This window comes from Coturnix japonica, chromosome 1 (assembly GCF_054131305.1).
Source record: "Coturnix japonica strain WE chromosome 1, WE-NBRP24, whole genome shotgun sequence".
Lineage (NCBI taxonomy): Eukaryota > Metazoa > Chordata > Aves > Galliformes > Phasianidae > Coturnix > Coturnix japonica.
In genome coordinates, this window is record NC_140663.1 from 46,732,011 (window position 1) to 46,747,083 (window position 15,073).

General features: G+C 38.7%; 1 protein-coding gene across 5 annotated transcripts in view; it reads left to right on the top strand.

Annotated features, from left to right (window-relative positions):
- The window catches only part of SCUBE1 (signal peptide, CUB domain and EGF like domain containing 1), a 201,842-nt gene that overhangs the window by 53,478 nt on the left and 133,291 nt on the right, over positions 1–15,073 (top strand). The window lies entirely within an intron of this gene.

Consider the following 15,073-nt stretch of genomic DNA (forward strand, 5'->3'; position numbering starts at 1 on the left):
TATGGAATTTGTTCATTCCTCTGCTCCCCAGACTAAAAACGTAACCGTAAATAAGGTGGAGGAAATGGCTTTAGTTTGACAAAATTATACATGGGTCAAACAGCAGGTGGAGATTTTTAAATGGCAAATTTCTCCTTACTTTCAAGACTCAAAAACTTTTTGTCTGTTTATTGCATATAGTTCAACCTTTGCCTGTTGTGGAACTCATTGCTTCCTTGCAGACTGGTGATGGCTGATACTAGGTTGGCATATCATTATTTGGTTCTGTACTCTTTGTAGGGTGGATTAGAAAATGGCTTCTCTGTTGCCTATGCATTAGCAGTAGAGATAAAGAATTTTTGCTGCTGGTTTCGACCACGGTAAGCAGCTCTCCCTTTTCTATACACATCAGACACAGAAGACGAGTTTGAGTGGAAAGGGAGAAAGGAAAACTGTGTAACTATAAATCTTTGCAATTAAGTGGGCTCTTTATGTGTTCATTCAGACTTCTTGTGACCCTGGCAGCAATGGGAATATATTGTAGCAAACTCATTTACCAGCAGGCAATACAGAATGACAAAGTAGCAAGATGAGTCTGGTGATCAACAATGTAAGCATGCTGTAAATTTCACCAAACCAAACAAATTGTTCTGAGCTGTTTTGAGTCGCTAAAATTAACCAGAAAATTCTACTTGAACATAGAGTATGAGCATAGTCACCCTGTTTACAAAGCTTCGTAGTCGAGCATTTCAGAAATGTAAATGTATTTCTGGCACTGTGTGCCTGTTTACATAGAACTATGAAGACAAGGAAGAATTTTGATTTTTAGAAATGTGAAACTCCACAGTATCTTCACAGGTTCACTTTTTAGCATGACTGCTAAACTTTAAGCAATTGAGGTATTTTGGTTGTGACAAGAATGTGCAATTAAGCACCATCAGCTAGTGTATTTTAAAGGCTGTGATCTAGTAAATTTTTGTTTATCCATTTCAACATAAATTGTTCAAATTTCTGTCCAGCATAAATTAACCCTAACACAAAGATATCCAGCAGAGCAAGGAATAGTAGCTGGAGGCTTAATGAAAACCACTTGCAGAACACTGCGATGCAATCATTATTTCAATTTGCACATTATAAAAATTCCCAGTGGTAATAAAAGCGATTTTAGTTATCTGAGATGGAAACTAATGAAATAAATGAAAAATGAGGCTCTGAAGGCAAAACTGTTTTGTAAAGAATACATTTATTGAGGGAAATAGGTGAGTTTTTATCGCAAAGAAGATTTCTAGTTTGCATGAAGGACTGTGGGAGTGAATTTGAAGGTTGACTGCTTCATGCACTTAACAAATATGCAGGGAAATAACATATTTGTGTTAACCTCTTTACAAGGAAAGTGTAAAATAAGACTTGGGCATTTAATTTGAAGTAATATCAAATTATTTAGAGAACTGGGGAAAAACAAACAAACAAAAAAAAACAAAAAACAAAAAAAAAAAAACAAAAAAAAAACACCACCAAATAGACCAATCATGATCGCAGAATGGTTTATGATCAGAAGCTTTGTAACCTTTGAAAAATAAACGCCAATTTACAATAAAAGCAAGCATTATATTGCAGTGTCATGAATTCACATACAAATATATGGAGTGGATGTGCTGGAGGAAGGAAATGAGATGGAATGATCTATTTCAGTTGACAGAGGTGACTGAACTACAAACAGTAAACATTGCATAGTGAGAAAGTAAAAGGCTTTTTTAATACCTGTTTTTACACATTTTTATCTGTCTCATTTGTAAGTGCCTCTACAGAGAATGCTGGAGCACAGAAATGCCAAAATACTTTCATCAACACATTTAGATAGAATTGTGTCTTGTACAAGATTGTATTCATACCACTGTTGGTAAACAAGGCTGAAGTGGATGCAGGCATAATAAACACATAGCATTGCAATCTAAACACAAATGTGCTGACTTGCCAAAGCACTTAAGCAAGCTTGTTGACTTTGAGTACAATAAAATCTATTAATTACAGTGGGATTACTCTTCTGTCTCTGGAAAATGCATGTGCAGTCACACAATCCCCTAGTCTCTTCAAGGACTTAGCTAGTATAAAACAATCAGCCCTAAGGTTCTTCATTCATCTAATTACCACTTTTTTCCTCCTGTTTTCAAATGTGTTGGCATAAGGGACAAAGCATTGCAAGGTGCTTAGGATGCCCTTGGAATTGGGATGAGTTCAGAGTGGAAGGAACAGTACCAGCCTAAGCAGTGAATGCCCTGCCTGTGAAGCATTTCACCTTCCTCCACTCTCATCAAGGCTTCTGCTACTGACATTCACTAAAAGCTGAGAGAGAGGTATCTTCCAGTACCATGCATTCTCTTTCTGATTGTCAGCTGCTGGAGAGAGATGCCCTAGGCCTGCTCCATAGTTTGCAGGGAGTATTTCACCACTGCATGCCTACCCACAAGCTGTGGTTAAAAACCACACTGGAGTTCATGGTAGAGGTTTTTAATAGCATCTTTGTGTCCCAGAGGACATGTTTGCTTGCTGTCTAGAAGTCTTCTCATTATTTTGTGTGGACAAGAAGGATTAATGATCCACAGAGAAATACCTATTTTGCACCAACAAGAGGCTGTGCTGTCATTAAAGACAAGACAAACCCTGGTTTCTTAGTATTTGCTCTATTTCACTGCCTTCATTACAGGCCTACTGATTTCTTATGTTTAGTCTCTGCATCTTTTGGGAGGAGACTATGCCCAGTACAACTTAGCTCATTTAGTTTTATGTAAAATTTAAATTCCCTTTGCTTAGTCAGATTTCAGTACTAGTTTACAGTAGTGATGGCAACCAACAACAGGGAGGGAGAATGGATGGTGAAGGATATGGGCAACTTAGCAGTTGTTTGTCTTAGTCATCTTTATTACCAGCATTGGTGTGCAAACTGTGAATTACACAAGAAAAACATTTGTGTTTCCTCATGTCTTAAAAAGAAACCAAAATAAAACAGCTGTTACTGTATCATCTCCAGCTCCAGAGGGAGCATGTGTTTAATAAATGTGAAGATTAGTATCATGTGCTGCAGCTGTGACTGAGTCAGGTGAGTGGCTTACAGCATTTTTCCCTTCATTTGGTGATAAGCCAAAAGGCCCAGTTCACCAAAGTTTCAGGGCACATTATTAAAGTCTTAGTGATATTAAAATTGGTTACAAATCTGAAATGGGCTTAAATGTATCAAAATATATGGAGTTTAGTTATATGCCAGTAATGACCCTGAGGATCATAACGATCAGGGTGTCCTAATCGCTTTACAGCTGCTAAAGGCATGTTGTTTAAGAGCGCAGGCTACAAACTGCCTCTCCAACCAAAATTCTCAGCTGAAGTGGTACAGAAGGCCTTCATTACCCCATCTCTAGAGAGTAAGTCTCTAACGCGTGAAGTGTGTTTGCTTATAAACCAAATACTTCAGGTGTTCTGTGGCTAGGAAGACCTCTGCCTTTTTAAGTTTCATCCTTAGATGTCTATCAAAAGTATAGTTATATTAATGGTTTTACATCTGATAATTGTTCATTGCCAATATTTTTATAAAGCTAGTGCCAAGTATACTAAAAAGGCAGATGCAATTAGGAGTGGTAATGTTAAGTGAGTACAAGAAAAGGGGAAGAAGAACCAGACTATAGAAGTCTGGAAATTATTATGGTCTTGTCAAATGGCAGAAAAGGATTTTGCATGGTTGTGATTATCGTTTTCAAGCCTGTTTAAAACAAACAAACAAACAAAACATTTGACAATGAATTGCATATCCCATTAGACTTATGTTCTTGGCAGAGCTAGGGATTTTGAGACATAAAGTCAATCTACAGCAATTTAGCAAATTACAATGCTACAGAGTCTCACAAACTGTGTCTCTTTCTGCACAAGTGCAACAGTGTAGTCCCAGAGGAAAGAGGAGCATGCAAAATCAAATTATCTTACATTTGTGGTAGGCTAAGTGTACTTGTGAAATGACACTGTGCTTCTGCTGATGGTAACTTGTAAACTTGGTTATATGTTTAAATTCTTGTAAATTCTATAGTTGCAGCGTAGGAGTCCTAGGTAAGTTGATATCAAACCTACACAGTTCCTTCTTGTTCTGAGGACTATCTATTCACCTTTGATCAATTTTTTGTCTCCTACTTTCTGTGATTTGTTTTTACTCCTTACCTATTTTCTTAGTTTGGTGGGATTCCATAGCATAGAATAATGTGTTAGGAATCCCTGGGAGGAAGCATGCTCACTATCCAGTGCAGGAGAGGTCTGCAGTTTTGGTTTCTGAAGTTTATTCCAATCCTATGTGCTGCTGCCTTGTGAGACTTTAAGCAAAAAGGTTATTGTGACTTCAGTGAATTTCTGCAATGTGCTGTAGAGGACAGAGGTGCTTTTTCTGCAGAAGCACAATAATCTATTCATATTCAGATTAATGTGAAAGGGTGACTTTAAATAATTATGTGTTGCCAGCACCGTTCCAGACTTTATGAAATACAACATTTCTCATCTCAACTATGAAAGCTCTTTCATGATGATGTAACAAGTTAAATTACTCCATTACTTTCAGTATACTTGCCATGGCTACCTTGAGTACAGACATCCCATTCACTGGAACAGAGTAGTCTTATTTGTCTTTTAAAACTGGAATCCTAATATGATTGTAAAGTAGAGGAATGTATATAAATTTAAAGGAAATCAATTCATGTGCTTTAAGATAACGTAATAAGAAAACCTTTCAGGCAGCGTAAGTTTTATCTGGACAAACATACTGTGATCTTGGAATTTGTGTCCTGAAACTGCTGCACACAGTATGACCTGGCTGTAATAGAAGCTCATTTGTTTATACATTTATATGATGCATTTTGAATAAGCAGTTCAATTGATGAACTGTAATGGAATATAAGATGCAGAGTATATCCAGGAAAGAAAAAGCCTAAGAAAGCATTTTGAATCTCATTGTACCCTGTTAGAAGTGTAAAATCTTATATAAGTGTGCATATCACACAAGAAATGCTGCACTTTGGCTTCAGAGATTCTTCCTTGCTCTAGCAGTCATCATGAAGAGCACCTTGTGTTTGCTTTCTTCATTCCTCTGGAATGGAAGATCTTTTTAATTTGACTGGAGGGAACACGCAAGAGCTGACAACACCTGATAAAGGTAAAAGATCTCATGTAGGCTTGGCCTTGTATTTCTCATGTGTCGGTGATTTGGCACAATTAAGACTAGTAAAGTTACACTGGTATAAACTTAAGTGCAATCTGCCTTATGTTCAACTAAGAGAGTAAGCAGTAACTATATAATCATGGAAACTATATTAGGTGAAAGATTAGGATTAGAATGTGAGAGAAATTAGTCTATCCAAATAAATGTGCAAAAGTAGGTTTTGTTGTTAAGTATCATAATTTTCAGAAACCTGAGGCTGCAGTCTTCCTTTTGTAGTTAGGAAAATGGAGTTGTTAACACCATGGTACCATCTAAAGCACTTGTGGCTGTGTCTGAACTACAAGATAGATTCACTCCTTTAAAGCAGCTGTAGTCCAGTTCATCAGAGTGGTCCAGATGGAAACAAGTACATGAGGGAATGGTGTAGGGTATGAAACCACTACAGAGTTTCAGTATATCCTAAGCTGCAGAGTTAATTAGAGCCATGTATGGCTTGCTGCAGGCCTCTTTTGGGTTCCTATGCACTAATTGAGACTCATTTCATCCTTACACTGCACAAACTATGAAGTCTCTACCTACTCTTAGTTTTATAGCTGACTTGCCTTCTGAAAGAAAAATACTGTTCTTTAAAATTTTCTGAGACTTTGATAAAGGTTTGATTCAGAAAGATTATAGCATTTGCTACATATTCAATGCTGTACACTGCTTTGGTTCTGCTGAGGTTGGTTACACTAGTAAATGGACTGATTAGATGGATACAATGGGATGAACTCATTAACAACAGAAGCAAAACATTCTCCCGACACTTAGGAACACCGGCAAATTGCCAGATGTTGCCAGAATCTGTGATTGAATTTAGAATGTGGTGCAGAAGCTGTCCTGCATGTAGTAGGTCCCAAATTTAAGTGTCCGTGGTCAAAACATAAATACTTTGGAAACAAAAAAATAATTAAAATATATAAATTGGTAAGTGATCAAGAAGTCGTGTCCAAGTTGCTCATAGTGTTTGCGTACAGTGCTCGAATGTCTTCAAGGACAGAGACAGTTGAATGTTCTTGACTAAATGATAAACTAGGATATGCAGATAATTCCTCAGTGAACCAGAATCTGGAATAGTGCAGTAGTTGTTTCTGCATGGCTCCATTGCCAGTGCCTTTTGGTATGGAGGGGATAAAAGCAAAGGGGGAAAAGAAGCACATAAGAAGTAATGAAGCTAGAGATGGAACAAAGTGTGTCTTGGAAAGAGCAGCTGTTTGAAAGACCCTGCAGCAGCATGACAGGCAGCCAGGTTGCCAGGGGGAGCAGGAAATTTCTGAGTTAGATCAAAAACCTCTCCACACCTATGTGAGAGAAAGTGCAGCAAACAGCCTGTGGCTCAGCTCGTGACGGAGCGCGCTGACAAGATGGGAAAGCTACACGCACTAATGGGAAAACGCACTGGAAAGTAGTACAAAAAAAAAAAAAAAAAAAGAGAGTGAAAATATGCACAGGGTACTTTCACACTCACTCGATAGCATTGGAAGTGAACCAATGTTCTGTTCGTACTGTCTGCTCTGGGTATAGCAGGATTATACCAAGTAAAAGAACTGGTGTGTTTTTTAAAGCCTCTAGCATCCAGTTGACTGGAACATCAGGTGAGAAAGATCCAGGAAGAATATTAATTTAGAATGTACTGGAAAAAGCCTGCATTTGCACATGCATACAACAAATGGACTCTGTTTTAAGTGCACCATACTTTGAATTTGTCATGTGTATCTCTCTTGCACCATCAGGGATACTGTAATGAGTTACTTACCCACTCTGAATGCTGTGTTAAGATGCTCAATGTCTTTCATACCTACTGTAGTGACTTAAGGGCCTCCTGGTATTTCTCTTACTGTTTTTCACTCTGTGGAGAAATCAGCCACAAACCATATTGTAGGCACTGTTTCCCTTTCCTGGTATTCATGACATCTTACAGATTTGATCCAGCAGGAGCTCTCTAGAGGCTCATACCATGATGTGTTTTTGGCTGTAAACCAATAGGAATTCAAGATATAAATGCTACATAGCTGTTCCAGTATACCTCCTGCTCTTTTATACCCTCCTGTATATGGTATGCATACTGTGCATTTAATGAGTTCAATTAATTATTCAAATCCATGTACCTAGATTTGATGTTGCTCTGCTATTTTGAAATAATTTAGGAGTTAATGGAAATGAGAAAGAGGATCCTTGCATTTAAAGCAGTGTATATTTTCAAACATAAGAATGCTTGCATGCTTGGCTAAGCTTTACATCCTTGAAGTATCAAGGCAGTGAAATAGTTGTTGCTGTTCTTGATGGTACTTTCATATATATATATATATATATATATATATATATATATGCATATATATATATATATGAGTATATAAAATATATATTTAAATTTATATATTTAATATAAATTTAGTTTAAATATGTGTGTGTATATATATATATTTATATATATATATTTCAGCACTAGTCAAAAATGGGGACAGGCTGTGCATAATGCGTAGTATGATAGAGCACTTTCAAGAGTCTGTACCTGACTCACCAATACAAATATATTTTTCTGTATACATTTTTGTTTTTTTGTTCCCATATAAAACATTCACTTTTGAGTAAAACTGACAGCATTTTGTCTCTCCTTGGTGTGAAGTATCTCTTTTAGAAGTTCTTTTGCATGGTCATAGCCATTTAAATCACAGAAAGTGCTGTGTAAGCTGATTGTATCCAGTACTATGTGGTGTGAGCATTGTGTTATGCTGATGATTTACCCAAGCTGGCAGGTTTTCTCCCTGTAGATAACATGGGCTTAAGAAAATATAACAGTTGCTCTCTTCAATCCATATCAAACTGCAAAGCAGTAGACAAGTGAAAATGAAGAGCTTCCTTACTCAAACATTATTTTTTGACAGAAATTCACTTGATCAGTGTTGACACTAAAGTATTTTGGGTAGTGACAATTGGTTATTTAAACTGACGTTTGGAATGCTAGAAATACCAAAATGGGGAAACGATGATATAAATAGTTCTTATGACGTGCATTTCTCATTCTATCTGCTTTAGAAGTGAACTGCTAGTTATTTGCTCATCTATTCACTAATTAATTACAGGATGTTGAAGGAGTCTAAACCCCCTCTGAAGTAGAAGCTATTAGATGATGGTACTGTAGGTATGGGAGACCGAAAAGTTAAATAGGTTGCTGAGGAGAGACTCAAGAAGGCTATAGAAATCTCAAGAGCTGTCCAGAAAAGCTCTGAAGGAATCATTTGACAAAGTGTACCTTTTACTGGTACTATGTTGTTTCTACCGAACTTGTTTTTGTAAAACTGAGTTTCTGTTTTTCTCTATGCACCTACAGATTGCCAATATCTTAAGTCCTATTCCTTTGACCTATTATGTAGTTCCCTTCTTTCATCCTTGGTACACTTTAAAACCAGTGATTGAAGAATTAGCTGTACATGTTTGGAGATCAAAATGTACTGCAGTGCATTTTGCAGATCCTGTCCTCTTCTGCCATTCCTTCCCGTACTTCCTTCACCTGTTTGTTTTCCATTAGCTCAGCACTGTTACCTGAATGATTTACTTATAGTACTTAGAAACGCACTTCCTGCTGGAATTAGGATCATGGAAGGGACCTTTAAAGTTCATCTAATCCAACTTTTCAGCAATGAACAGAGACATCCACAGCTATATCAGGTTGCTCAGAACCCTGTCCAGCCTGACCTTGAGTGCCTCCAGGGACGAGGATCCACCATGTCTCTGGGCAGCCTGTTCCTGTGTCTCATTGCCCCTATCATAAAAAACATTTTTCTTAAAAATCTAAATCTCCTCTCTTTTAGTTTGAAACTATTTCCCCTATTCCTGTCACAGCAAACCCTGCTCTAAAGGGTCCGTCCCCTTCTACTTCATAGCTCCCCTTTACATATTGAAAGGCTGCTATCAGATCTCCCTGGAGCCTTCTCTTCTTCAGGCTGAACAGACTCAGCTTTCTCAGCTTGTACCCGTAGGAGAGGTGTTCCATTGCATGCATCATTTTGGTGCCCCCACCTCCGGACACACTTCAACAGGTCCATGTCTCTCCTGTACTGAGGGCTCCATGTCTATACACAGTACTCCAGGTGAGGCCTCTCCAGCGCAGAGCAGAGGGACAGGACCATTTCCATTGATCTACTGGCCACTCTTCTGATGCAGCCCAGGGTGTGGTTGGCTTTCTGGGCTGAAGGGCAATACCTGACAGCTCTCTGCACTGTGCCCTCATTCTGGATAAGAAGCCAAAGTTACACTGGGAAAGTGCAGGTTCTGTGGATTACAAGTACCTGAATAGGTCAACCAGATGTTGTCAGCGTTGTCTTTGAAAGAAGTGTATTTTTCCACTAAACCAAATTCTGTAGCTGTTTTTTCTGGAATAACAGTAATTGCTAAAAACAAATGAGCAAAAAGCCCTCATTAAAAATAATAATAATTATAAATAAATCATAATTTAAAGACATTTCAGCCTGATGTGTGCTGTCCCTTGGCACTGTATGCTAGTGTTAGCTAGGCAGACTTGTCTTCCTCCATAGGCCTGACGGTGCAGCTAAATGTCATCTGTTGCGTTACATTGGAATGTGAGTGTTCATGAAGCATTTGTATCAAGGAAGTAGACAGCAACAACAAGAAACAGCTCAAGCGAGAAGCCTGGTTTGCCAGGTGGAGGAGTGTATTTCTGGTAGCATTTCTAAATTGCGGGTTTTCTTCCACAGGTGAAGTATTTCAGGGTTGGGGGAGCTTTCCTGGTCAAACAAAACTACCCAAAAATGTCCTGCCAGCTCTACCAAAGGGCAGCATTCAAACTGTGCTTGTGGTGAGGCTGTATGATCCTGCCCTTACCAACAGTTACATATGCACGCTCTTTTCAAAGTGCTGTTTCTGCTCTCTGTCTCTCCACACAAAATGCTTTAGAATTCCCTCTAGCTTCCTAGGAGAAGCTGTAATTTGTCCTAAGTGCTTCCTTAATGGGCATTTAATTACTCCACTCTAATTGGAGTCTGAAAGTGTATTATTAAAAAGAAGCCTGTAATATAGGCTGCTTTAATCCAGGATTTGGTGGGCAATACTTTCCCAGCCTAATCTGTGTCTCTCTTTTGAATCCTGAGTAGTATGTTTACCTGGACATTCTTTTTGAAAAGGATTTCTGTGTAGATCTCAGTGTGACTTCTTGGCATTTGACTAAGTTACCATTTGTCTTCAGCTGGCATTAACTGAAAATACTCTGTGCTGTTGAACCTTCTGAGAATTCACAGAAAGAGGCAATGAGCTGTCATTCCTGAGCTGTCCCTCTGAGAAAGCAGAACACTTATCTGCCCAATGAACTCTGAATTAATCTGGAGGATTACTTGTCAGGAACTCGCTGAAATGCTCTGTGAAGCAGCTCTGTGGTCAAGTAACATCCCAGAAGAACAATAAAATCGAAGAACACCAATGGCAGTTCTCAGTATCTCAGATCCTTTAAAAGCAGAGCCTTGGTGACAGCAGGTATGTCCTGCTCTATTTTTTGTGTTGCTCTCATTTGTTTCATGCAAGCAGGATGTGAGGTGGCTAAAGGAATTTTCCTGTTCTCCAGTGGGTAAGTTCTGTAACACACTTCTCAGGCTGTCTAGACCTACCTGTAAATGGTTCCACTTCTGAGCATCCATTAAATTCACTTCTCATTATCTATTTGCTATCAAATGCCTAAAACCTAGAGTGTAAAAATAGCTCCAAGCACTCAGCATTTATGTCTATTTTATGAGGGTATTTTGTTTCTTTGTTTCCTTTAAAAACCCGGTTAACAGCCTCATTTTCTTTTAGAGCTTCTTGTGACTCTTTCACAGAGATAATTCTGTCTTGAGCTCTATTCCTTGTTCTATCTGAAAAGCAACATTGTGGTCAGAAGTGTGGCTGCGTTAAATCTCATTACGTTCTTCCTGCTCTGTATTTATTCTCTACTTGGACTTCCATGGTCTATTTACAGACAGAAACAAGATTCCCCTGCCATCTCGTATGATGTGATATCAGATTAAACACTGTTACTTTTTTCTGCTTACCTTGACTGTCTGCAAATAGTGCCCAAATTAAAATCCATATTTAATGTTTAGCTGATGCTTTTATCAAAGCAGAGAAATTAAACAGAACTGCTTGTCAAGAAAAAAATGCTCATTTTCCATGTTCACCCTTGCACAGAAATACTGCCTGCAGTCTAGTTATTATTCCTAAGTCTTGTTGACTTGTCACAAATGGCTGATAGATTCCAAATGATTTTTCTTCTTTATTTTCATGGATTGTTCAACAAAGAGATTGATGCTAGCTGGATATTCTGCTGGTAGATGTGATGTCTGTTTCCATGTGCTGCTTTGTGAATGTGCCATCATCTTCGTTCATCCTGTCCTTTCACTGCTTTGTTCTTTCTAAAAAACAGAGCAACAGTTAGGTGCATAAATGGAAACAAGAATGAAATAGCTTTGTTAGACCATTAGATCTGTAAAGGCTAAAGACTGCTCCACTCATAGCTGTAGTGTTCTCTCTCAAGTGGAGGTCCCATGGAAGTCTGATCATACTGGATCAGAAGTTAACAGACTCTCACCTATTTCAGTAGGATTTGCCAACAACAGAGATTGGTGATGCAAATTATGGTTATTTCTTTGAGTAACAGAATTGCATAAGTAAAGTAAGTTCTGAGAAACTGTACCATCATCATTCTGTGAATCAATTTAGCAAACCATTTCACTAATCTGCAGAACAGAATTGTCTCTGGGACCAACACAGAACTTCAAGAAAGGGGATTTAAAAGTGCCAGGAATAAACCAGTATGTCATAAGTAAAATAAAGGCAGATCAGTAATGAAGAAGATTCTTGCGAGGCACTTACATAGTCTACTAATCCGCAACACTATTAATGGTAGTCAGTGTAGTAAGAAGTAAGTAGGCACTGCAGCAGAGCAGTAAACAGGTGCTGGGATGGTCAGTTACTTTAGCACAGGAGAGAGTCTGTTTGTTTTGAGAAGAAGCTATTTGCAATGGCAAATGAGCTTCAGTGCACAGAAAGAAAACAATTACATGAGAGCAGTAGGGTGTTTTATGTACACACTAAATGTTTCTCAACCATGTATGTGCCAGCAGAGTGTCTAGACTTCCAAGTGAAGCATGTTCTCCCGTTCTTACACCACTACTGCCATATAAAGCTTTCATAAGCTTTCATTCATTTCTGAAGTACAACTAGATTAGGTTCCTACTCATTGTGTTGGTGATAGCATTTACTCTTAAATGGCTAATAACATAGGACTGCCTCCACATAAAATCTGACACTGCATTCACAGGAAAACAAGTTAACCATTTGTGACAGGAGTGGGATTAAACTGAATAGTTTGAAGAAAATGTGTTTGCATGCCTGCTCTGCGTTTGTGCTGGATGCTGGTTGTAGACTTAAGTGAGGAAGCAAGAGGATTATTTTGGTGAAATAGCAGCAGCAGTGAAATGAGAAGTCATGACTATGCTTTAAATTGGTCCTCTTGTAAATATCCTTGCTTAGCTAATAAAGAATTTTGTAGTCTCAGGTTATTGGAAAATGTTTTTTGAGTGCCTTAATGGCACTGTCTGAGTAAATCTGAATAGCAGGTAACTATTTTTTCAAATGCCAGTATATTTATCATCACCATTCTACACCCATCTTTCCCCAGCTCCACTCTTTTCCCCTGACCTAGACCCTGTAACATTGCCTTCCAAACAGTGAATCACTCATCTCACTCCCTCATGCCATTACCAAATCTTGTCGTCACACTGGCTTGAACCTGACACTTGATTTGTGTGAGCTAGGATTGCTGTGTGTCTCAGGCAGACATTTTATTCATACTTCTTCTCTAAGGTAAATTCAAGGAAAACAGAGAAACATGTTCCATTTCCACAGAATGGCAGACTGCTTTCCCATAAAAGCATCAACAGTAAAAAGTTCTGAAGTTTATTCATAAGTAACAGAGTGTAAAACTATTGTGTGTGTATTTAAAGTTTGTATATACAAATACATATGCATTTTGTAAATGCATTTTCCAAAGCTGTCCTTGAATGTGGCTGCTGTGACCCCACACCCTGCCTGATATACCCAAGGGAGGCTGCATTGGTTTTGTTCTCTGGGTTTTGTAGGTTTTTCTGAAAGCAAGGGAGAGGCTTATGCCTACATTGCGTTTTACTTTAATGTATGGTCAGGCTTTCAGGCCTTTGTCGTTGGGACTATTCATGGGCTTAAGTGTTTTGCTGGACTGGAGCCACAGAGCAGTTAATGAATTAGTGCACATACCAGAGTATAGCATTCTATTTCTTCTTTCCAGGCAGTTTGTACTTCCAGTATTTGTATAGGATGCAGAGTGACCAGCAGCTTGTTTTTTGTATGTATGAAGTTGTATGCAAAAATGTCTTCTCAATAGCCAGTATTTCTGCATTGCCTTCTGATACACAAATTCTCATACCCCTCCCATACAAGCTTCATTCCCAAACAAAAAAATAAGTCTCTGTGGTGGCTACTGTTGTTATATTTCCTTCTCTTCTATGAAAGTGGCAATGTGTGAATATATCTTCCCTGTGGCATGGCCTGATATTAGAAAGAGAATTTTTCTGCCAGATGATTAGAGTGATAGTGACAACAGATTCTCAGTACAGGGTAACAGGAGCTTCTCTGCAAGCCTTTGCCTAATTTTGAGGTGGCTGTCTCCATCCTGCACTGCTGTGCTGTGTGTAGCATACACTATCAGTCACCACCTCATTTGTGTCGCAGCTGTGTTGGCTCCTGATTGCCACTTGTACTTTCAATTAATATTTGTTGTATAAATGCGGCGGCTTTCTCGAGGCAAGGTCATGCATGGATAGAGACACCAGAGTTCCACCTCACATGAAGCAGTACTGCTGAGTGGCTTTTTTTGTTTGTTTGTTTGTTTGTTTGTTTTTTCCATTGACATTAATTCATGGCCTGTTAGGCTTTTTTTTTTTCAGCATCACAATGCTATCTCTCATGCTTGGCTTGCATGAACTTGGAATCTCTGTGTGGACTAGTAGACCAGCAATGATTTTAAGGCAGTTGTATGTCTTGTTTTCTCGCAGTATTATGTCTGAGAGTTACCTTTAAAATATTTCATGCTGAATTATCCCAGGATGCTTTACAGGCTCAGGTAGTGCCATTGCCTCTGGCTGAAGGTGCTTGAAGGTGTGGACTGTAAGGGGTCTATGTACAGCATGCTCAGGGGTTTACTGGAAGCAAGCAGTATTACTCTTAGTAGTGGCAAACACTAGAATCAAGTGAATAGAAGGAGGAGCTGGGCCTTGTTTTTCCTTTACTATCTCCCTGAAGAACAACTGAAATTCATCAAATAAGAGGCATTGGAGACAAGTGTAAGGCAAAAGCCTTAAGTCTGATGCTCTATAGAGCAGATGCAATGTCAAACATTGCATGTCAAAGAGTGAACAGTACATGGGCATATTTCTTGAAAGATATAAACTCCATCTCAGAGAGAAATCAGGAAAGTGGGATTTAAGGAGAAGGTGAAGCTGTTCTATCGGTAAAGGGAGGAAAACTAGAGTGGTAACTTGGAAGGGATTTTACAGAAGAAGGTGAAGAAAGTGAAGGTTGCAATCCAGTAGCTGTTGGGCATCACTGCATTAAGAGCGTGGCAAGAGAACTGACACAGAGAACACACCTCAGGAAGATGTAACTAAATGAGGGTCAGATTCTCAAAAACACATTCAGTTTTTGTGTTACCAATGATGTCCAATATGCATCAAAATATTGTGGTGAGCTCTTTTAGCTCCACTGGTGTAGAGAAGAGGTGTTGCTTATACCACTGATAATTAGGAGAAATCTCTTTAGATATTTTACGCCCCTGCTATCTTTACC